At 35.4% G+C, this 26,181-nt stretch overlaps 1 protein-coding gene across 7 annotated transcripts in view; it reads left to right on the forward strand.

Annotated features, from left to right (window-relative positions):
- The window catches only part of LOC138336277 (neuroglian-like), a 127,281-nt gene that overhangs the window by 40,976 nt on the left and 60,124 nt on the right, over positions 1-26,181 (forward strand). For 4 of the 7 annotated variants that reach the window (XM_069285697.1, XM_069285695.1, XM_069285694.1 and 1 more), the window contains exon 2: positions 15,200-15,284. The gene's annotated coding sequence lies outside the window, so the exon portion shown is untranslated. Of the gene's footprint in view, positions 1-4,677; positions 4,697-15,199; positions 15,285-20,677; positions 20,899-25,807; positions 25,854-26,181 lie in introns of those variants that run through there. The other 3 variants (XM_069285696.1, XM_069285701.1, XM_069285702.1) reach the window with 3 other exon arrangements.

Raw genomic sequence — 26,181 nt, forward strand, 5'->3', positions numbered from 1 at the left:
ATCATGTTAGAATGAAATGCACATAAAGACGTTAGGTGTCACAGCTGTCGACCGCGTAATCGCAAGAGGTATTATACTCATTCTGATAAAAGCTACACAATATCGGGATTATTATTTAGACTCTATATAGAGTGACTCCTGCGGCTGACCATACAGCTTTATAGCATATGATCCAGATTACTCTTTCAAATCACTATTTTTATTTTCTTTAAACAGTGTCTTTTTGATGTAATCATAACTTTTATTGAATATAATAACTTGAATGCTTATTGATCAACATTTTCACTATATAGATTGAGTTAGCTACATACTCTTTTAAGTAGTGGTATTGATCAAAACTTCATTTGCTTGTACGAAGAAAAAATTTCTTTTCCAATAAGTGCACATTTTGGTGTGTGAATATTATTGAAGCAAAATATGAAAATTATCATATCATAAACTGTTTTGAATTCAGATTTACCTCGCAAAAATATTCCTGTTTGTAGTATCTTCGTAATGGTTTCTTAAATTGTCTTATTTTAATACTCTTGACAGTTTTACTTTTCCTGAAAACGTGATGCTCACATGGAAGAGTTCAGTACTCAAGTAAGGAGCAAATTGAATATCAGCATTGCAGTGTTATCATTTGAAATATGACGACTTTTGAGAAATCTTCTTGAGTTAGCAGGGATAGAGAAAGCAGATTTATTATAATCGGCAAATAACATGCTGTCAGAATTGTCACTAATAATTCGTGGAGAAGTTGGTATTCATGGTGATAATTATCCAGTGTTCAGTCGCAATCCCTAAATAATCTGCAGGTTTCTTCGCAGAAAAGGAAATTAACAAACTATTGATCCAAAGCTTGGAAATAACGTTCCTAGGTGGTGTTTGACATTTGCCGAGGAGCCCGCATGTCGACACGTTGATATTACCTGTCTCGATCAGGGTCTATAACTCTATAATTAATTGGGATTTATCGGTAAATACCAACCAATCAAATTGGATTAGGTTGTGTTATTTCTACAAAAGTAGTATTGATGGTCAAAATGATTTTTGCATAATTTATTGGTTGAAATCTTGAAATACCGTATTAGACAAAATAAGCGCACAGAGCACTTTAAATTATTCTTTGTGTGAAAAGTTAGGGGGTGCTTAATAGGACCAAATTTGGATTAATATTTCTCAAATTATTTCACAAAGTAATAATTAAGCCATTAATTAATTTTCTAAAGAAATCAAATAGAGAAACCTACACAGAATTTATAGTTTTAATCTGCATTTAATTTGAGGAAAGTGATATTGTGGCCTCAAAAAGGGAAAGGGTGTTTATAGGAATGGGGCGCTTATTGGGTTGAATACAGTAATATAATCCCTGATAGTACAGTATTATGAACTTGTGAAGTGGATGTTACCTGGATCAGCATATTTGGCTGATTTAGACAGGTTCCATATTATACAGGTTTTAATTACTTAACTAAAAAGCAAAATGTTATACAATTTAGACTGAATAGACAGGGATTCAAATTAGACAAGGACCAGTATTGACAGGGATTTGGGTTAGACAATGGCCAGTATTGACAGGTTACACTATACACGTCTGAAACTCCTAAATCCTCCAACCTCCAATGGAATAATCAAAGTCCCAAAAAGCATTTATCTATAGGATAGATGCTTTCATATTAAAATGCTGGTATGTAATTACAGTGATGAACACTCACTTAGATGTGGAGAAACTTATCAGCATGCCCCATGGACCTTTTGCTGATTGAATATGGACACCCTGCTGAGCCTTGTCTGACTCCCCCACTGGGACGATTTGTTTTGGTTAAGTGGAGAGTGCAGTACAGACTGGGTATATAGATCTATAGAATTCTCTCCTTCCTTGATACATGGTCTGTCTTCAATAATTCAACAACTGTAGTTCAGTAATATGTAGATATACATACATCTACTACACCAATAATATAATAGTGAAGACAGCAGACACTCTCCAGTGACTCCCAGGAGTATACCAACATTGTAGAGAGTGCATTCCATGTCTCATAATTGTACTGTATGTCAGTATAGTGTCCTGATATTGTAGACTTTGCAGGGAGCTAGTACTGATCAAAAGGTACTTATAGGTATCTTTAATAAAACCTGCCATACCGACCACCTCTGTATAATGACTACCTGCTTAATAAGACCATTTCCTAACAGTACCAAATGATCAATTTTTGCATAGTTTGACCTCTGTATAAAAACCACCTGTTTAATAAGACCACTCTCTATGGATCCTGAAAGGTCATTTTTAACACAATTTGACCTGTGTATAAAGACTACTTGTCTTTGTTCCCTGGGTTGTCATTATAGACAGGTTTGACTGTATTAGCTACTTGTGAAACATACATTCGTAGGGAGCTCCTTATATATAGCTATCAAGCTACAACTGAAAGATATGTGTTGTTTAGTTACAGATGAAAGTATTGCTAGGTAGCTATTAAAGCTACAGATGAAAGTATTGCTAGGTAACAAGTAGCTTAGCTACAGTTGAAAGTATTGCTAGGTAGCTAAGTTACAGAGGAAAGTATTGCTATGTAGCTAAGCTACAGATGAAAGTATTGCTATGTAGCTAAGCTACAGATGAAAGTATTGCTAGGTAGTAGCTAAGCTACAGTTGAAAGTATTGCTATGTAGCTAAGCTACAAATGAAAGTATTGCTAGGTAGCTAAGCTACAGATGAAAGTATTGCTAGGTAGCTAAGCTACAGATGAAAGTATTGCTAGGTAGCTTAGCTACTGTTAAAAGTATTGCTAGTTAGCTAAACTACAGATGAAAGTATTGCTTGGTAGCTAAGCTACAGTTGAAAGTATTGCTAGGTAGCTAAACTACAGTTGAAAGTATTGCTAGGTAGCTAAACTACAGTTGAAAGTATTGCTAGGTAGCTAAACTACAGTTGAGAGTATTGCTAGGTAGCTAAACTAAAGTTGAAAGTATTGCTAGGTAGCTAAACTACAGTTGAAAGTATTGCTAGGTAGCTAAACTACAGTTGAGAGTATTGCTAGGTAGTTAAACTACAGTTGAGAGTATCGCTAGGTAGCTAAACTACAGTTGAAAGTATTGCTAGGTAGTAGCTAAGCTACAGGTGAGAGTATTGCTAGATAGTAGCTAAACTAAAGATGAGAGTATTGTTAGGTAGTTTTAGATGAAAATATTATTAGATAGCTATATATATTAGCTATTAATGATAAAACTTGTGTTGAGTGTAACCAAGCCGTAGATAAAGTATATTGCTAGCTAAATGGTAGGTAAACTACGTACAAATTGTCAATGTATGGTAAAAAAAAAAACAGTATGTGAAGGTTCAAGCAAGAAACCTTCAAAGCAAATGTACCTTTACGATACGTATACTTCTGATCGGAATTATCCAGGTGCCTTTAGTGTCTTAAGTCGACCTTGTCTATCTCCCTAGTCATGTAATTAAAAACAAACTACAGGCAATAACCTTCACTTACACCTCATTAATCCCTGTGTGTCGCACGTCACATCAAAACACGAGACCTTGTGCCGTTCCTAGTCAATGAATTCCGTTATTATGTGACCGAACATTTGACTTTTAAGTAAAATCTCTTTGTGTTAAACTAGAAGAAATCTTTGATTTTTGACTGTTATCTGCTGGGAGGAGCCATTGCTCTGTTTGTGTGCTAAGTCAACCTGTCAAAAGGTGGCGAGTGTTTGTACATTCCTTGTACCAATGTTTACCAGAGAAAGAGAGAAATCCAACACTTTTCAAAGCCATTATCGGGTATAAATTATCTCAGTGAATGGAATTAAGCAGACAGATATAATAACTATAGGTTTAAAAAAAAATCAATTTGCTAGTATTTAAAATATTTTGTACCATTCTATTCAGCAAGTCAGTTCACAATGTCCTTTGTGCAATCTGCCGACACCTGGGGTTTCGCTAGGTATATATCTTCATATTTAACACCTATGCTTTACTATAAATACGAATTGAATTATTATTCATGAATACGTTAACCAAATAAACTTACCCGAATAACAAATATATATAATCTTCACAATTCTCAATATACAATGCCAATATAATTGAAATTTAATGAAAGAAAAGCAAATGTAAAATTTTCAATTTCAAATTGAATGTATATGATTGAAATTTAAATTATCAAGGAATGCATTCAATATTCTTAAAGAATGCATTCTCAATATTGTTTTTGAATTTACACGTTTAATTTATTCCATTGTTGTGTTTTAAATGTCCAAAACTGATGATGTCATTATGTAAATACGTTATTGTGTAGAAGCGGGTTCTGTTCTACAGCGTTGTGATAGATGTATCGGATAGATCAATATCATTATATTGTACTGTGAACACGATTCTCTCCACCACACTCCACAATAGACAGTATAGATTAGCAAATTTTCTAAAAGCTTTTCTGAAAATTTCATGAATAACGTGAAATTATAATTTGGGGCCCGCACTCTTACTACAATGAATAATTTGACCACAGAATAGATAGGAATCACGTATATGCATTATTGAACACTTTGTAAACACAATTGTCAAATTGAGTCAAGGTGATTGTATTTTCGTACAAATAAACTAGTTAAAGGCGTTCAGAGGTTGTCCAGGACATCGATTCCCTCTCTGGGACTGAGCGAGTCGTTTACGACATGAGGTTTATACAGCTACGTATGACGGATAATAATATAGGTGAGTCATTTTACGATCGCTAATTATTAATGCATGGAGATGTACCTTGAGCAAAACTCATCCGCTACCAGTGAAATTATTGGATTTTTGCGGAATGGAAACCAAGAGGTTGGGTTGATTGACACAGAAGCAGACGACAGTTGTTAAAATTGCCTCGGGGGTTGTACGGCAGTGAAAGGGGCTACCTCAATTATATTTATCTATATATGTACCAATGTTTATGTTTACACTTCAATGAATACACATTTCAGCATGATTTATAGAATTTTGATCAACCGTTGAACGATTTCGAAAACTGATAGTGTGAAATCTAGATTTGATCACACCGTAAGCAAATCGTTTTTATGGGTCGTTGATATGAGATTGAAATTTTAGCAATTTGAAAAATGATTTTGTGTTGCTTTTATGTCCATCACTGTCCTGTCAATCTGAATAACGTTTTATCTAAGTTGTCAACCTGTTTGTCCATCTGAAGCGATGTTTTAACTTTATTTGTCAGTATATTTATCAAGCTGAGCTAATATTTTGTCATTTTCCAGTTTGAATTGATATTTTGTCTATCCAGTTGTACATTTAAGTAATATCTCCAAATCTGGCTTATAAGGTCGCTTTTGGATATTTTCTGCAAAATCTGTAATAGATCCAGTGAAAAATGAAAATATTTTAAAACCTGACTCGCAATTATATTGACATATTGACTTTGTATATTTGATAATGCAGTATATATTTAAGGAGACTGCATGTATATTTATAGAAACCATTCGGTAATTCAAATCTATATATAAATCAGCGTTGTACAAACTCGAGCATTGTGTCAACACAGAAAAGAAATCAAGGTCTTCAACACTCTAAGGTTATACCATCTGTACAGGCTTTTTACCTGGAAATCATTGATTTTTAGTGTCGCTCATTGTAAAATTGAAAGAAATTAGAGAAATTTGAACTGACTCTGGTTTCTTTTGATGACATCATTAACAATTCTTCCATTTGCCTTCACGCTCATTCATTCAGAAACGGATCGTGAGCGTTGTCAGCTGTTCATTATAAAACAAACCTAGGACACCTCAGCTGCCACCATGGGTAATTTTGCTTAATGTAACGGAAATTAGACAAGCAGGATTTGTTTGTGCAATATATTGGGGAAAGATTTGATTTCAACCTTATATACCTGTGCACCCTTCCTGAGTCAACATAGGTGCACCTGGATAAGAGCAGGTAAAAACTCAGGTACGTCAGGAAGTCGTCAATTTCAGGTTCAAGGTAAACTTTGATACATTAGTACTAAATATTTCAAATTTTATCCTTGCATGTTAAATTTTTAATGTTAGGCTGGCAGGTATGCTCATTTTAATTGCATTTGTAGTAAAACCATTACAAGTCTAGAAATTTAAGTTTGTGTGTACATTTGAACATTTTTAGTTCAGACACTTTGGCTTGTGTGTGTATTGGAAGCCTTTAATTCATGTTATCGGTGTAGTAGTAAAACGTTGCTTTGTAGTATACAATATCTTAGTTTTTCATGAGGAGATCAGAATGATTTTAAATTGAATATGGTGTTATGCATGAGGAGATCAGAAGTATTTTAAATTGAATATGGTGTTATGCAAGGGTAAGGGGTCACCCTGTATGTTTTCTAAGATAAGGCACATTTGCAATTGGATAAGGGGTTTATTTGAGGGTAAAAGTGGTAATAATATTGACTTAAATGAAAAGGAATTATCTTAGGATAACTATGGTAGATGTTCTGATGACTTTTGTTAATATTTTGAGGCGAGGTAGCCTTTATAATCTGTTCTATACTTGTACAAGTGTACATGTGTATAAATTTTCTAATACTTGCACTTCTATTTGGGATTATTGCTTTCCATTATAAAAGTTTTGCTATATAAATATCTTTATTGATTGTAGTTCAATATTGACATTTGAGTTTTCCAATTTTACTTCTGTTATATAAATAATTCCTTGGTTAATGCAATGAGATTTGCTGACATTAACCAGTACAAAGTTATTCAATTAAATGGAATAGAAATATTTTCTGAAAATATTTGTGAATAAGTGTATTGGAGGCTGTTGTATTGTGAATCTGTAATAGTGAAAGTTGTATTGCCATTTTTATAGTACTATCTTACTGAAGCATACTCTCAAAGACACCACACAGCACACCCCACCTAGTCGCATCATACTGACAACTTAAGGGGCAAACCATTATACTATTTGGTGCTATGGTTTATGCTTTTAGCATCTCAGCATTCATGGCTTTCAGATTTTTGCTGTCTTCATATTTGACCAGTTATGAACATCCTTTTCATGCTTGACCAACTTAATTGAAGTGACGTGACTGACCAGATCCATGCAGTGACTGATTTCACAGGTTTCTAGAATGTATGTATAGTTGGATAATCCTGTTCTGCTACTGATTTTTGATACTTTGAAGTTACATCGATTGAAACCTGAGAAAATCTCTAAAGGAAATACTTTCAAAGCAATTTGAAACAAATGCATTACAGTATTTTTAATTCTTTGAACAAAAGACATTTTTATTTGTGTTGATGCTTCTGATAAATTCATGTGATAAAGCAAACTTTCAAAGATAATGTTTGTTTGATTGATTCATTACATGAATCTTCAAATTTCAAGACAAAAACAGTCCAGAATGAAATTACAATGGGAATGACTTTCTGACATGCAGTGCACCAGACTTTCTCTATTGTGTCCCAAAAGGCTATTTCTGTTCCCAGATACCAGACCCTGTAGCCTTGGATCTGACAAAATTCTTCTTGAAGAGAAAGTTAGTAATTATTCTTGGAGATCAGATTGATTATACACTTACTTTACCTTGCAGTGGATTGCTTTGAGAGATTGCATGGTTAGATCTCCTTTGCCATGTTCTTGGAAAGTTTTAAAGAAACATGGATCGGGCATCGTCAAAGCATGCAATTATTTTCCTTCTTCATGGTTTGCAATTCTTTGTTTTTCAATGTCATTAAATGGAAGGATAAGGGTACCGAGCGAAGATAATCAGTGTTGCCTATATATTTTTCTGTTGTGTCCAGATCATTTGAGGATGTTCCAGGTTTAGTTGAAGGAGAAAAATCCAGAGTACCCAGAGAAATACCACCAACCTGTAGTCAGTATATGGCAAATGTCCCATATGGGATTCAAAATCAGGACCCAAAGGTGGACTAGACTTGAGGTAATATGTTGCGATAATTCTAACCACTATGGCTTCAACAGTAATTTATAATGTTACAACATGAAAACAATCACTCTTTAATGTTTAGAAATTTTGCTTTCTGATCAATTTGCTCAATTACAAAAAACCAAATGGCTGAAGGTGCACTATACATTAACATTTTGATATATCACTGATCTAATATTGTTGCCATTGGAGCTAATATTCTAGGGAAATCGTTAGAATGTTTGTTTGCTGTGACATGGTACAGTTGCAGGAAAAGCATTAAGATGACTTGGATCTAATTTGCATTAATCAAGCTGTATGAACACTGTTTTGTAGGTGTTTATACTACATGTTGCCTGGTGGGGGAAATAGATATAAATATTTGTAACATATGTCCGACACTTATTCATGAATAGAGAAAAACATTTGAATTACTGTTCGATTTTGTCTGTATGATGTCTTTAATGGGTTTTTATATATAGGTTGATGGAGCTAGTGGGGTCTATCAACTTGATCCTGCATATATTTACATATAAATGACACATTTACAGCTGCGATAAGCTTAATCAGGGCCTACGTAGAACGTATTTGTAAGTATAGAACAAGAGTAAATATCTTTGTTAGGCTTCACTCTCCTCAGCAGTAATGAATCTGAATTCTGCAGTGTATGTATCTATATGTTACGATCTACTATTCATAAATCAAGGGATAGACTACTTAATGTTTACCCGAGAATTGATCAGTCATGTGACAAATGACAATATTGGTCGACCTCCACAATGTAGGTGATGCTAAACTCAAAGATGGCTGTATGTGCCATTACCAAGCAGGCTTGGAATAGTCTGTACGGCAGAAAAATCAATAACGATCTTTGGTTGCAGGATCCATATAATTTGGCCGGAGAAATGATGTTGGCCTAAGTGCACCATATTGTACAATAAAGCTGTAATTAAATGGCCTCATCAGTAATGGTTCAATGTATGTTTACTCATATGTAGCAACAAAATGTTCACGAATCGAGAGAACGTTTTATGAAATATTTACAGCGTAACACGACCAGGGAAATCTCGTTTATACGTGATCATGAATATTACAGAGCTATTTAGACCAGGCCGATCGGATTTGAACAGACATGTAAATTGAATCGCTCAATATCATATGGTTATAGGGTCGCCCTGTCGTGTGTATTACATGTCCTGGGTTTATTGGCCAGCAAAGAAGATTATCATAATTATAGTCATTCGTTGTTTTGGCCAGTTTTATCGAGCTTCTGACCACAGTATGCAAATGTTTCCTAGTAGGCTCAGCAATAATTATACTGATGCAAGAATCAATAAAAAAAAAATACGCATAATCAATGTCGGGTTATTACATTGACCCTGCATGTGTTTCATAAAAGGCTTTAACAATCTATTCAGTTCATCATGGCAAGCTCAAATCAGACTTATATTCTAGTAAACTGTAGAACATCTATTCTAGTGAACTCGGGGCTCATATTGTAGTGAACTGTATGGCTCATATTCTAGTGCACTGTAGGACTCATATTCCAGTGCACTGTAGGGCTCATATACTAGTACACTGTAGCGCTCAGATTCTAGTAAACTGTAGGGCTCATATTCTAGTAAACTGTAGGACTCATATTCTAGTGAACTGTAGGGCTCATATTCTAGTGAACTGTAGGGCTCATATTCTAGTGAACTGTAGGGCTCATATTCTAGTGAACTGTAGGGCTCATATTCTAGTGAACTGTAGGGCTCATATTCTAGTGAACTGTAGGGCTCATATTCTAGTGAACTGTAGGGCTCATATTCCAGTGAACTGTAGGGTTCATTTCTAGTGAACTGTAGGGCTCATATTCTAGTGCACTATAGGGCTCATATCCTAGTGAACTGTAGGGCTCATATTTTAGTGAACTGTAGGGCTCATATTCTAGTGAACTGTAGGGCTCATATTCTAGTGCACTATAGGGCTCATATTCTAGTGAACTGTTACTGAGGGCTCATATTCTAGTGAACTGTAGGGCTTAGTAGTTATGTTTCATGTTCATTTGGATTCAAGTGCTAGAGAAATGTACCGCTCATTTTGAGTTATCTCATTGCTAATAAAATAATGCAAGTAAACTCCTTATTTTATTTTAGAAAAATATTTTCGTTATTCTGTCATAGTGAATTTTTCAGTTCATTTCACATTGAACTCATCAGACACTCAGTAAACTGTCATTTCTTGATCCCCAGTGAGCTGGCGTTATGAGTTGCACCAACTTCTGACATTTGATCACTCGTTCTTGGTCTCTGACATTTTAACTCTACTGTTGTTTTGAACATGTGGTGTAGGCTCCGTTTAAAAATGATGTGAAATGGAGATAGTTACCAAACAATTACCACAATAGATGTACCATAAAAATATAAATATACCATTTATATATGCTAATGTTTGCCGCACCAGGACAAGTACAAAACTTCAGTCCTGCTGTGATTATGGGTATACATCATGACACATAGTCAACAAAAAATAGACGATCAGTATTCTCAGCCATGGAATGAAGTGTGGCGGGATTGGACCGGGTCGATCATCGCTGACTTGGTAGCTCAGTCGGTAGAGCACTCGGCTAGTGTTCTGAGGGTCCTGGGTTCGAACCCCAGTCTGGCCGTTACATTTTCTCCTCTCCTGTTACAAAATTAGCGCCCTACTAAATAACCCATGGTAGTGGTGTTTGGAAGGGTCTCGTGTACGTGTCTTCGGGGGTAAAGATTTAGAGAAAGGAGGGAGGAGTGTAGCAGGATTGGACTGGGTCGATCATCAGTGACCAGGTAGCTCAGTCGTTAGAGCACTTGGCTAGTGTTGGGAGGGTCGCAGGTTAGAATCCATGTCTGGCCGCTACATTTTCTCCTCTCCTGTTACAGAAGTTTTATAGGGGCAAGGAATCCTATAATTATTGGACACAAAAAAATCTAATTACATTGGAAGGGGAGCTGTGATGGCTCATTGGTTAGGGTGTCCTTCATTCAATCACTATTGCCCATGGGTTTCAGATTCAAAAATTTGCACAGGACAGTTAGTAAAACCTGATTTAGTGACCACCTCTGTGAAAAGACCAACTTCTTAATAAGACCGCTTTATCTTAGGGTACCAAATGGTCATTGCTAACACAATTTGACCTATATAAAGACCACTTGGTTATAAAGAGCCTGTTTTTTATTTTATTTTTTTGCCCTTAGGTGGTCTTTATCATATTACTGAGAAACAGACTGTAGGTTGTTGGTTTTTCTCTGCATACTGTGACTGCTTGTAGAACAAAAACAAATAATTTACAGGCTATCATTGATTTTGCTTTCATCTTCACCTTTTACAAGTCTCGTGAAATATATATCTATATAAAGATGGAGCCTTTTGGAAAAAATTTTCAAATATAAAGTCTCAAACATCAATGAGTTCTTGTCTATTGGTCTATTACTAAACATTTCACCTATACTGTAAGACTGAGTTGTTAGGACATATTTCATCTCCATTCTATTTTTACAAAAATAATTGAAAACCATGGTAAAACATGTCGTCTGTATCTTTTATAAGGTCCTAGCTAATTGGTTATAACCAGAATAAGAACCTCTAGAGCCATCTGTCAATTCATCTCCTAACTTTAGTTACTGCAGTAAATTGTGATTACATCAGTAGTACTTCAATTAAGTAATTAATGAATATGTTAATTGCTCATTACTTAAATCCTGTTCAAGTCTTCAATACGGTTATTGAATTTCCTGCCTACTAATTGTAAATGTTCTGGACTCATTTGAAAAAGCTGTAACCATAGAGTAAACTTGCGGGACAGAAGCACATTTGTCTAAATTTGAATGTTTAACAAAACTAGCGAGGTAATTAATTATCATTAACAGATACATACATTTTACATTGTAAATTATTAATTACTGACTCTATACTAACTAAGTTACAGACTACAGTCAAGATATATCACCAGTACCGTGTAAGTTATCAGTCCAGGGAAACTGTGCTAATTAGGAGCCAATTAGTGACCAAATTTACAATCAGCCTAATTAGTCCTAGTCAGTGGAGTGTTTGGAAGGCAGTGGTGGAGAGGGCTTGCTTGGTTCGCCTGCTGGGGTGCAGTTAAGTGTGTGCTCCCACCGAGGCCCAAGGTAACATACAAGATCTATAGTGCGACTGTAAGTCAGAGGCGCTGCAGCAAGGTGAATGATAAATTTACTAATAAATCTTTTGTGTCACGGCTAATGTACATGGATTCAATCTGTTCTGGTTCCTACAGAAGCTTGAATCAATCTAGTTAAGAACAGAAAAAAGCATTAGGACTATAGACTGAGCGATGGTGGCCTTGTAATTTGTCATGTCTGTAAAGTTCTTGACCAATCATTGCATCCTTCAGTTTGTTGGCCCGTTGGTCACCATGCAATATCTTAGAGATTTTACACATTCTTATGTATATTGTACCAAAAACAGGATTTAATTCTTGGTTGCTTGCCGGATAATTTTCTGCTACCAGGTATATAAACAAACTGAGCCGAAGATGCATGTTCCATGCATCCATAACAGGAAAGGGAAAAAAAAAATTTTTGCGATCAGAACAGAACTTGAACTCGGTACCTCTGAACAATATCTGGATGCTTAACCAATTCAGCTACTTGATCACCAATGATTGGCCTAGTCCACCCAATGACTCCCCTAAAAGATAAACAATACCGAAATACTACCACCACGGGTATTTTTGTTGGGTGCCAATTCTGTAACAGGAGGGGGAAAATCGTAATATCTAGATGGGGGTTCGATGCCAGTACCTTTGTACACAAACCAAATGCTCTATCAATTAAACAACCTAGTCATCGATGATCAACCCAGTAGTCCTGCTGCATGTAAAATGTTTGTAACAAGCCAAAATGACCTACTCCTTGTACAATATAAGAAGAATGAAGCCCTTTACTGAGAAGTGTATTGTGATCTATAAGTACCGATGTTTCATTAAGTGCTTCTATATCTGGTTGGAGTGTGAGAGAATGTATAGTTTGCTACCGATCAAACAGTCAAGTGCTCCTCCCCCCCCCCCTCCTCCCCTGTTCTCTGTGTGGCCTCTGTAATGTTGGACAAGATGTTGAATGCTCAAGTAAACCCAGCTGTTAGAGAGCATCAGTAAGGAGTCAATGGTATCTCTTTTGTTGGTTCTGTTGTAAAAATGAAGAAGGACCTTTCATCATATTATAATTTTGTATCAAAGCTGAATTCAATATCTGAAGGTCAGTTGAGCTTATATATGAACTCTCCTTGAAGATCAATTTTTGTCTCCTTAACCTTTCTCCATACCTAGACCTGATATAAATCATAAGGCAATTTTGCTTGTATGTAAAGGTCTGTCATGTTTGTTAAGATATATGACCTTGACCTTCATTACAAGTTGCAATAGTTAGCATTGACAATGACATATTCAAATGATTACAGAAAAGGCCCAAGGTCATTGCACTTGGCCTGATGCATGTTAAGGTCAAAGGCTGGAGAGTTTGTTTAGTTGAATGACCTTGACCCAAGGCCAATAGTTTTTAGATGAGTATAAAAAATTGTGATAACCAGTTTTTAGCCCACCATCATCAGATGGTGGGCTATTCAAATCGCCTATTTTGATAGTTAAAGTTTGTTATGGATATTTCTCAGATAGTACTGAAGGGATCTGTCTCAAATTTCATATGTAGGTTCCCCTAGGGACCTAGTTGTGCATATTGCATTTTGGGACCGATCGGTTTACAAGATGGCCGCCAGGCAGCCATCTTGGATTTTTATATTCAAAGTTTGTTATTGCTATTTCTCAGAAAGTATTGAATGGATCTTTCTCAAATTTCACATGTAGGTTCCCCTAGGGCCCTAGTTGTGCATATTGTGATTTGGGACCGATTGATCAACAAGATGGCCGCCAAGGAGTCATCTTGGATTTTGATAGTTGAAGTTTGTTACCGCTATTTCTCAAAAGGTACTGAAGCGATCTGTCTCAAAATTTATATTCAGAATGTTTGAAAAAGTTTAAAAAGTAGAGAAAAGATCCATCTTTCCTTTGTCAGATATAGATCATTCTTTGGTGGGCGCCAAGATCCCTCTGGGATCTCTTGTTCTTTTCTTTCAACAAACATTGGATGCCATAGGACCTTTTGTGTTGTGATTTGTAAGGTACAGATATTAGAGACAAAAGAATTCTGTATACTTGTGAATATAAACGTTGTTTAGTCTAGATCGTGAGTTAGCTAGATAAACATCACAGATCAGTGATGCGCTGTGTCTGCTGACTGGCCCGCATCAGAGTAAATAGGGAGGGACAGAAAGAGTCTACCGCCTGTCTGGGGGTGACAAACTGTTGTGTATTTGGGGGAGCAAACTAGTCCAGGAATCTTCTACCCATCAAAACCTCTACCCTCACACAGTAACATTCCAGGCTAATTCTGCCAGCTGTCAGGCGGGCCAAGAAGGGCACCACTGACTCTTTACTTTGATGAACTTTAAATGTCAGTGATGACACAGCTTTAGGTACTTACAGCTTCATCTTTCCCTTTCATCTCCATACTATCTACATACAGCTACCTTTGGTTCAGATATTAAAAAAGTGTAAAACAAAAATGGCCACCAAATTACTAGCCATACGTAAAGTAGGAAATACCACTAGAGCTATAGATGTCTCTCTGAGACCCGTCACAGACCCTCATCATCTTAATAAACTCTCACAAATGTGTGAGTAGTTGATGACATCATCCAATTAGAGCTGTTAATTAACTAATTAACAAAACTCTAAAGGGTTTTTCTGTAAGCAGACATCATATCTAGGATTAGACGTTGATGTCCTACAAGTGCAATTCAAAGTGCTTATGTAATTTAATTAATTTGAATGACAAAGTTGTTAAAAAGTATGATGGATCAAATACAGCACATATTTTAGCTCTTGCTGTAAAGTGGGTAGTGATAGGGTGGGGAGGGGGGGGGGGCATATAGTAGGTGTCACATATGTTTGTCATTTCCTATTGTCCTAGCTGCCACTGCGTTTGGTCTTATCCTGCTTTGATATATGGATGTGAGGGCATTCATTTCTTGGAGACATTTCTAGTTTCTATGTATATTTCTAAAGTTTTGGTTTGTCGAAGGTAGTGGGTGACTTAAAAAAATTTCAAATTCAAACTCAAACATTGACAGTTTAAATGATTTTTAAAGGCCAAAAGTCTTATTCTAGAAGTATAACAATAAAAATCGACATTTGACATCCCATGAGAATACGTTTGGTATATCTGATAAAAAGATGTGCTGTTCTATCTGTTTCTATCTTGTTTCAGGAGGTGTACATGGACTCAGAGAGGCAGACTTTATAGAAGACACCGAGAGTAGACCACGATACACATACCAGACTGTATAGCTCAGGTAAGTCAGCTGATTTTGTATACTGTAAACATGAATATTTTTGTGAGTGAATATTTTCGCTAACTCAATTTTCAAAAACTGTTTGCAGTATGAAAATTTTCGCATTGTGTGTCTGAAGTCTTAACTTCCCAGAGTCCAGTTGTTCAAAAGGTGATCAAGCTAATCACAGTTTAATGACAACTTAAAAATCAAGATAAAATAATTTCTAGTTACACAAATTTTAAAAAAATTTAAAGGATTCTGAAGAACTTCATTCTTTACCTATTTGCTGATTTTGGTGAAGATATACAGGTAATTACAAAATTTGCAGCAATTGAGAAATAAAATTCCACTAAACGTATGATTATAAGCTTATCATTCTTATGACCGCTCCAGTTGTTTTCACTTGTTAATTAAGATTTGCTGTTGTTGATTGTCTTACATTCAAACATGGCTATATTCACGGTTTAGTGAACACAAAATTATCGAAAATTACACACCACAAATAATTCCACTGTAACAGTATGTAGCACTTATATTTATAATAACAACAAAGGAGTTATGCTGCTAAGAACTTAATGATCACATTTAGAGATGTAATAAAAATTCTTCACAAGGATTTAAAATTTTCTTTTGAAGATCTTTATACTCAAAGACATGGCTGGTCTATGCACCACAAGTGCATGTAGATAAACCCATGTGTTACGTCGACATTGAAGTGTGTCGGAATCCCCCGATCAAGTCTTGTCGTCGTAGCGACAGCCTTAGTAGATCTTTCACAATCTTTCTCAATATATAAGTTACGTGAAAGATACATCACAAACATAAATGTTGAGAATGTAGACTAGGGACCTGGCTCAGAAGCTCTTGACAGCTGTCACAAGCGTGGCAGTTTTGATCTGCTATGTTGCATAAGAGGAATGTCGGAACACAAGCCTGAGCCACATGTTGTATTTTGTAATGTCGTAGGATCTAACGGGGATTCTGTCTCCTAATACCATAATGATGAAGATGTATTGTGTGGATAGCTTTCATATGATTCAGCGAAAATGAATAACAAAAGTTCCTGAATATAATGTCATAAGATGCAGAAATATATTGCCTATATCTTTCACAATATATTATTGTCACAAAATTGTAAGAAATAAATTACAAGCTATCTTTTACTGTAATGTGTTTAGCAGTTAGTTACTAGTTTTCGTGATGGACACAGTTCTGGAATAATATAATTGATGAATACAACTTCCTGCGGAAAAGAATACAAACTAATGCTACAAATTTGACATATTCCTTTAAGTTCAGGTAGCTAAAATAGATGAATTTCAAGTTAAGCATCCCAGATAAAAAATTAATTGAAGGCATCACTATTGCATATAATAATTTAAAAAATCTCGAGGAAATACACTCAAAACAAAGGTGACTTTGAATTTACTCACTTTATAAACTAAAGCCCAAATTAAGTTCAAATGGTTACTTGATTTCTAATTAGAGATTATCTCCCCTTAAGTTTGTATTGATTTCAATACTGTTCACTGTACTTATTTGAGGGCAGTCATTTAGGGCAAATGCAAAAAGCTGTAAAGTATGACTTAAGTTATTACTGTGGATATGAATTCACGCTTTATGGGGTTTATTGCAGGATAAACCGTTTTACAAAATTTAGCACTGTACATGAGTAGCACTTCAAAGACAGCGCAAAAAACATTGAAATAAAACTACCGCTAAATTTACAGATTAGGTATAAATTTGGTGGTTTTCTTTTTTTTGAGGGTTATGATATTATGATGGAAGGAAGGATGAAAAAAAGTGAAAAATGGAAAATGATATATAGTAACCTGTAGGAAATAGGGCTGTGGATTGTCTAACATGTGGCGATCCGATCCGATCCACGATTCAGGGTTGACGATTCACAGATCGGACCACGAATCACCAGTTAGAGATACAAGCAAAAGATTCAACTGCAGTAAAACTGTTTTTATTGATAAATCAATAATGGTCTCATATATTGATAAATGTTTGATTGATAATAAAACCAATTTTAGCAGTTTTACATTCCTTATCATTAAGCAATAGAGTTACAGGTGAAGTACAGTAGGATTCAGTCACTGTAACTGTAAAAAAATCAAATCATTTGAATTTTGAAATAACTTCATCTCAAAAATACTACTGCACATCAATTACGGCATGAATCAAAGTCAAACCATCTGTGAACAGGTACACTGTATATACATCATCATGGTAAGTCATAAATCACCATATCAAAACATTTCATTGTTACTTTTATTTTGGTCAAATACAGAAAAACATTGAAATTAAGAAAAAAAAAATTAAAATCTATAAGAGTAGTTACAATTTACTTTGGTTCTAGGCCTATAGTTTTTTTTATTTCTAATCAGGTGATTTATGATTTTGGCTCATAATTAGCCTAACTTTCGTTTTTGACATGGGGTTCACATCTACAGTACTCAGTTGCCTAATATAATATATTCGTATTTTTTACATATTTCCGACCCGTAATGAAAACGAAATCGATAATAATCTTTTACATCTCTAGAAGTCAATAATTATGTTTTATCATTATTATTTTATGAAGAATTTACAACATTGCATCGAAGCGTGGGTACGAAAATAACATGTTGCTAGCTTTACTTCACGCAGCTCATGTGTACTTCCGGTCTACTTCAAAGTGAAAACATCGATGATATTCAGACTTTAGTGTACATTCCTTCACATTTTTGAGCTATGACAGCATTAAAGAAGGTACTATTTTTTTGCTTTTGAAAGATCGCGATCCACAAAATATCAGGAGTAACGAATATTCGTATCCGATCTTTCTCAATAATTCGTGAATACTCGAGTACTCGGATACTCGTTACAGTCCTAGTAGGAAAGTATTTGAGTGGTGACAGAGAGAGAAAAATAAAAGGTAAATATGGATGGATTAGAAGGGGGTTAGTTTTAAGGCAGTGGAAGGAAGGAAGAAAGGAAGGAGGAATATAGAAAGGGATGGGTAGGGGATGTTTGTATGTTTTTGGAGGAAGGAAATGAAAATGCTTCCTTAAGCTCTGATCTAAGAAGTATGTCCAAACAAACTACACAAACTGTTGCCTTTCATGAGGGCTGTTACCGTAAACTTTGTCCTTTTCCATGGCATGCAGTTTCGGAAAAGAAAAGTTTTGATAATGTGGGTTTCACTAAGGAATGCTTTTTTTCTGAAATCACCAGAAATGGCTTCCAGATTTCACGTGTTTTACATAGATTCTCAGATTCTTTAATAATTTAGTTTTTAATGGCCCCCAATTGATGGCATGCATATGCTCAAAGTATACCTGTCAACCCTATATACATGAATGGATTAGCCCAGATTGTAAATATTGTGGACTGAACCATTTACTTCTGAGGGGAGAGAGGCAGGATAAAAACTCCGGAAGAAAACAACTAATGATTGGTCTAAACACCGGCCTAATCTAACGCAGGTGTAGGGGTGTGTAATTTTTGTGTAACATTGTCATATAAAAGACTGATAAAGTCGATCCTCGCGAATCAGTTCCTCCTACCGGCATTAAATCAGTGTAAGAAATGTGTGTTTTACATCTACCAAGTACTTTAAAATATGTTGATTATTAATAAATGTGATAGATATATTCATAATGTGTTTCAATGTTAAGAAATTATAGGTAGAGCTTTCGTAAAAACTTAAGGCGGCATTTGATATTGAAAATCCTCGATGAATAAAAAATCTCAAACAAGAAAACAGATAAATGAATATGTGTGGACAGGGATTGTAATGTATTTCAAATTAACCTGCTTCGATATATCCTAATTCAGTTTAAGGTTGTTCCACTTTATATAAAAGAGGATAATAATTTCAAAAAAATCTTTTAATTAAATTCAAGACTTTGTTTAAGTTCTTTGATACTGTTTGAACATCAATGTAATGAAAGCATGAGACGACCTACTATTAACCAATTGCATTATAGTGACTGACAGACATTATATGGTCAAAGTTTGGAGTCTGACATAAGTGACCTGTTCTTGGCCATAATAAGCTAGCTGTGCTTTCATACTGGAATATTGAGACTGTTCAGTTTAGATAAATGTTGTAAGATATCTGATTATCAGTAAATCACTGATGTCCATATTATACTAGAACCTAAAGGACTGTGTGTGGATCTGATGGCCAAGGACACAATCAAACGGTCATCATCGTTATGTCATGTGACATCCCTCATTAAGGCCAGCAACCTGGGGTGGCACTATTTAGTACTGTCTATGATTTTGTCATTAGGTGACATCACCACAAACTGGACAGTGGTCAATGTGTGTCCAGTCTGACAGACCCATTATGGTGTCCAGTTGGTCCAGACCCTAATTAGGCCTGTCAGAACATAATTATGTTTGAATCTGGATGATAGGGTTCAGAATTTTTTAGTTTGGCTGGTGCTCTTTCAGATTCTCTCTAGATTCAGTTTCTTGATTATGATAATATCATTAAGAATGTATCGTTCTGGCTATAAGGATACCACATTTTACAAAAGCTTGACCAGTTAAGATGGCCTGACATATTACCACTACAGCCCTCCACCATTGGGATGCGAGTTCAAAACCAACATGGAGCAGTGGAAATGTACTTACCTTAGGTCAGTGTTTTTTCTCTGGATACTCTGGTTTATTCTTTACGTTTTTTAACCTGGCATGTTCTTAAATATCCCCAGGCCTGGTTGGTAAAAGGACAGTCATAGCACAAAAATAAAACCATGTTACAAATGCATTATCTGTACACAGATAAAAAGAAACTGTCTATATACATGTACAGTATACTAACCTGTCTATAAAGACCAGCTTTTAATTTTCAAGTACAACAAAATTCAGAAGTGAAAAAAGCATCTACACAAAGGTTGCTTGTAAATAAAAAGCATCTCTCTCCCTTAGATAAGGCTTGATGATCTTTAATAGAAATTTTTTTTTCATGTCTGAATGTTTTGAGTAATCATTTCATATCTTGAATTATTCATGTCTCCGAAAAATAATAGTAATGTATTGATCATATGCATAATGTTTTACAAAAAAAATGCATGAGATGTTTTGAGCTGATGATAACATTTCCAGATGAAAAAAAATCATCTATTGATCATTTTTCACACACATGTACACATATAAAGTATCGAGTCTGTTTTTTTCATACATAAATGTAAAAGCACCAAGTTTTTGTATCATACATAAATACATTGTTAAAGCATCAAGTTTTTTTTTCATACATAAATACATGTAAAAGCACTGACAATAACAATAGCTCCAGCATCCCTCGACATCATAGAGACTGTCAATAGGTTAGTTAGCACCAGTTGCCTCAGCTCACATAATGTAATGCTGGGCATGCTCAGTAAGCATCTGTGTGTAGATGATTCGGAGGCTGGAGGACCAGTAACATACACTGCAGTCCACTGGCACCTGAGCCTGTATACAGCTGGATATATAGTAGAAAATCAGCACATTCTGTGACAGTGACTATCTGGGGAATCTTTTATTTTAAAAAAGTGTGGAATTTTAAAACTGGATTTATTTGTAGGATTTATTATTTTTGCTGTTTGATTTTCTGGTCGCGTTCATCATCTTGGATATTCATGTTTGACAGGTAGGTATTGTATGCTACTATAGTATTTTGTGAGTATTTCTTACAGGTTTTGGCTCTGAAGTGTCCAGATATTGACATATGATGGTGTCGTCTGCTCAGGCTAATTTAAGACTCCGTCATGACTCACGGATAATCAACATTAATATTATACCTAGCAAGAAACATGTGTTGGTGTAATGATACAGCCATTCTTCTCCGTATATATATTGATTTTTGGTAGATATTGATATTTATCCTTTCATTAAAAGCCGATGTTGTGTGGTGCTGATGTGTGACACCTGTATCTCACTTCAACAGTCGGCCATTAATCAATACAAACATATTCTCCTGCTACCATAAAACATCCACAATAGATCTACTGATAATTGCATGATAATTTATCAAATTTCACACCCACGATCGAACATCTATACACTGTCAGAACTTTGTCATTATTTTGAGGTTAATCTGAGTTTTGAGTTGAACACTGGGAATGGTTAATACATTATTGCTTGCATTATAAATGCTTGCTAGCAGAAAGAAAAGGAAGCGTGGTTTAGTGTTGTACTCATTACTGGTCGGGATGATCAATGGACGAGTGGAATGGAGCATGTGCGCGCGTTTGACGTGTGTTTGTTGGTTTGTTTTTTCCCTACAGGTTCTCAATGAGTAATGGTATGACGGGAGAATAGAATATTGATCGGAGACACAGTCTCCGCTGCTCCGGAGTCGGAAGAACCTGACTCAGGATTCTGGGGGAGTGTTTTAGCACTGCAGCAATGTGTAGCTGTGACTCTCACAGAGCTGAATGTATGAGTAATACCACCCAACAATTGTCTAACGTCGGACATATCTACCATACCGAGGGGACAAACAAGGGAGGCTACTCTGTACATATCCTCAATATTTCTACTGGGATTGTAATAATGGGAAATTGTAAAATAAAAAATATGTCAGAATTTAAGGTAGCTCACAAACCACAAGTATGTTGCACTTTTAAGCTATTTGGTGAAGGATTGTTAACATTAAAAGAACAAATCCTAGCATATGGTATTGTGAGCGAGTGCAGAACACCTTGTGGCGGGGTTTAATCGTAACTTACAACCTAACAATGTCATTAGGACGTAAAGTTTAACCTCATAGATTCTATTTATCATTAAAAATTCATGAAACGCTGTGAGATCAGCATTCACAAGATAATATAGGGAGATTGATCCCTGAAATCTTGTTAAATACCTAAAGGCTAATTGTTTATGTGTATGTGGGTTTTAACGGGGGTCGGTGGGGGGGTGGGGGGTGGGACTGTACTTACCTCATGTGTTGAAAAAATTTTGTTTTTTTTTTTGAAAATCTATGGACTAACTTGTACAATATTGTAATTGACATTGTTACCATAATGGAACATACACAGCCAATTCACAGGTGAATTTCAGGTCAAGATTTCTTGACTTGAGATACAGGTTAGGAAATATTGGTTGTGTATTCAGGAAGCACTATGTTGTATTCGAAATTTAATCTCCATATTTTTACACTTTTTTTCTCCAAATTTTGGATTGATATTGATAATTTTCTCATCAGCAGGAGAAATTTCCTCCGTCTTTCTGTCGTCTGAGAACTGCATGTGAATGTGTGAAACTTTGCAATATTTGGTATATAACAGATAAAATATGTCTTCATTTTATGTAAGATGTAGATAACAAACTTCACCTTTTGTGTAGCGAGAGGATTAATTTAAAAGCATATAATCGCAGAGTTATGACTAAACATGGTTTTAAATTGGATGAGCAGAAACAGAAGCATTTCAAACATTTATCAGAATATGATCTGACAGTTGGTTTCGTAGTTAATATCAGGGCTAGACCTTTTCAGATCCATGTTTAATGACTTAGCAAGACAACTGTTTCCTTTATAAGGCTGTTTGATATAAAGGGCCAGGGGTTCGACTTGAAGGGTTTTAGGGCCTGGAACTCAAGTGGAGGGCGGGGTTTAGAACAGTTACTCCTTGGAGGTGATGTTGTGTGATAAACTTTAAACCTAGTTGTCACGGTGACCGCAGTAACTGATAAAATATCACCGTTTTTTGTGTCTGGAGTCAGGGAATCCGTTCTCATATGTCAAATATATCTTTTAACATTGCCCTATCATTTCCTATTCAGTTTTATGAGAGAATATACAATGTTTTATCTATTTTTTGGGCGCATATTTTGGTGATTGTTTCGGCCATCTGTCAGATATCAACATATACTACACCTATCCTTTTCCTGTTTCTCCCAACAAAATGATATCTGAATCACACGTTTTTATTGTAGGATATATACATTGGGTATGTTTCAGTAACGTCAAATGCTTTTACTTCATGTCATGACCTGAAATAAAATAAAAGTTTTTACGTTAAAATAAGTACAGTATGTTTGATGGATGAGATGTCACCGTACAAGATTTATGGTACTTTTACTGGAAGCTCAGGTCACTTTTTTGGCTTCAGAGTCTGGTGATTTGTAAACTGTGAATTATATTTAACACTTTCCCATTATCAAGGCTCTTGAAATCTTTCCAACAAGTTTTCATCCATTAAGAAAAATATTTCTCTGTTAAACTTTAATGTTCTTCAACGAACATCCTTGAATTCCACTCTATTTTTCTTTTAATAGTTGTTAATTGCTGTTGTTTTATGACCTTGAAATAGCCAGTCAAGAAGGTGGAGTATCAGGAGAAAAACCACCAACCAACTGTCATTATCTGACAACTGCCCCCTCCCCCATTTTGGTTTTGAACTCCCTTTAACCCAGATGGGAAGGGGGCTTGTGGGGGGGCTGGGGTTCCTTTAATATAAAATTCAATCAATACATATGGCATGAAATTAGATTTGCCAGTTTTCAATCTAATCATGCTATATCGATAAATCAATGTTTAAGAAATTTTACAATGTAAACGGATTGTCATTGAAATTCTGAGGAGTGTATACAATTTTTATAATGAATTAATTATATCATAAATGCAGTTAAAACATCATAATTACACCTTAAATACAAGCCGTGAAGAGTATATGTATTCCGTACATGTTTTTCAAAATATTGTAATGTGCATTTAATTTTTTTTTTTTTTTTGTGTAATATATTCCTTTGCCCTTGTTAATTGTTTAGACCATGTTCTAGTTGGGAGAGCTGTCATTAAAAATTCATTGATTATGTTTTGTATTGTAAATTGTGAGCCATATGTTGTGTTCGATTACAGAATGCAAACAAAGGAAATGCAGTTCAGCATTGTCGTTCTCAGTTTAATTGTCGTATCTACAATATTGATCGGAAACATTGATAACTTATTTAAAATAGAGGACATTTTCTGGGTGACACAGGCTGATAATGAATTAGAAATTGACTGCGGACAATGGCATCCGACAAATGTGTCATATGATCATCAAATGCGTCCTCGGGGATTGCCGACCATATTGCCTGCCGAATAGTTGAGGACAAAAACCGATTATTTGATGCGACTATTTGGTCCCAATTATGTGGTCTAATTTTGCATACCATGCACGAAATTGGAATATCCGGTGGAGGTTTTTAGCATCAGATTTATAATTTTTTCTGAGAGAACCAAATAACTTTATATGGTAATGGGTTATTGGTTTAAAGTGCAATATTAAAACATGGCTGAAAAAATCTACCACTGATGTAATAAATTAGGCCATATCTATTAGATAATGAGCCAAAGATTACCAGTAATTTAATTGTAACTCCTCATTAATGGTGGTCACAATATACATCTCTGCTAAAGAGGTCATTTCTCTGATGACTGCCCCGCATCTGATATATTAAATAGGTGAGGGTCAGACAAGGAGTCTATCCGCCTTTATGGGGGGTGACAAACATGTTGTGTGTATTTGGGGGGAGACGACTAGGCCAGGAATCTTCTACCCATCAAAATCCTCTACCCACACGACAGTAACATTCCAGGGTAATTCTGCCAGCTGTCGAGGCGGGCAAAAGAAGCGGCACCACATGGAACCCTTTACTTTGATGAACTTTTATATTGTCAGTGATGACCACAGCTTTTAGGTACTTACAGCTTCATCTTTCCCTTTCTATCTCCCATACTATCCTACATACAGCTACCTTTGGTTCAGATATTTAAAAAGTGTAGAAACAAAATGTAGTCCACCATAATTAATTAGCCCTTAGTTAAAAGTAGGAAATGCCTACTAGACGCTATAGGATTGTCTCTCTGAGACCCGTTCACAGAACCCTCATCTTCTTAAAATTATACTCATCCTCAAATGTGTGATGTAGTTGATGAACATCATCCCAATTGAGAAGCTTTGTTTAATTATCTATATTAACAAAACTCTAAAGGGTTTTTTTCTGTAAGCAGACCTAGGGATTATACAGTTGATGTCCTATCAAGTGCAAATTAGTGCGTATGTAATTTAATTTAAATTGGAATGACAAAGCTTGTTAAAAAGTAATGATTGGGATGAAAATCATAAGTACAAGCACATATTTTATGCTCCTTGTTTAAAGTGGGTAGGGTTAGGAGTGGCTGCATTTAGTTGGTGGTCGTTTGGTCATAGACTACTGCGTTTGGTCTTTCCTGCTTTGATATTATGGAATACTTGTGAGGGCATTTCATTTTCTTGGAGACATTGTCAGTTTTTGGTTTGTCGAAGGTAGTTTGTGGTTGTGACTTAAAAAAAATTTCAAATTCAAAACTCAAACATTGACAGTTTTTTTTTTTAAATGATTTTTTTTAAAGGCCAAAATTTCTTATTCTAGAGGTATAACATATAAAAAATCGACATTTGACATCCCTATGAGAATATGTTTGGTACTTTCTGATTAAAAAGATGTGCTGTTCTATCTGTGTTTCAGATCTTGTTTCAGGAGGCTGTTGTACATGGTAACTCAGAGATGACACAGTTCTTTATAGAAGACACCGAGAGTAGACCACGATACACACTTACCAGACTGTATAGTCAGGTAAGTCAGATGATTTTGTATACTGTAAACACAGATATTTTTGTGAGTTGAATTATTTTCGCTAAATCAATTTTCAAAAACTGTTTGCAGTATGAAAATCATCGCATTGTGTGTCTTGAAGTCTTAACTTCCCAGGTGTCCTGTTGTTCAAAGGTGATCAAGATAATCACAGTTTAATGACAACTTAAAAATCAAGATAAATAATTTCTAGTTACACAAATTTTAAAAAAATTTAATCGGATTCTGAATGTTTTGCCTGTTTGCTGATTTTGGTGAAGTCTTTATACAGGTAATTACCAAAATTTTGCAGCAATTTGAGAAATAAAAT

The sequence above is a fragment of the Argopecten irradians genome, chromosome 12 (assembly GCF_041381155.1).
Source record: "Argopecten irradians isolate NY chromosome 12, Ai_NY, whole genome shotgun sequence".
Classification (NCBI taxonomy): Eukaryota; Metazoa; Mollusca; class Bivalvia; order Pectinida; family Pectinidae; genus Argopecten; species Argopecten irradians.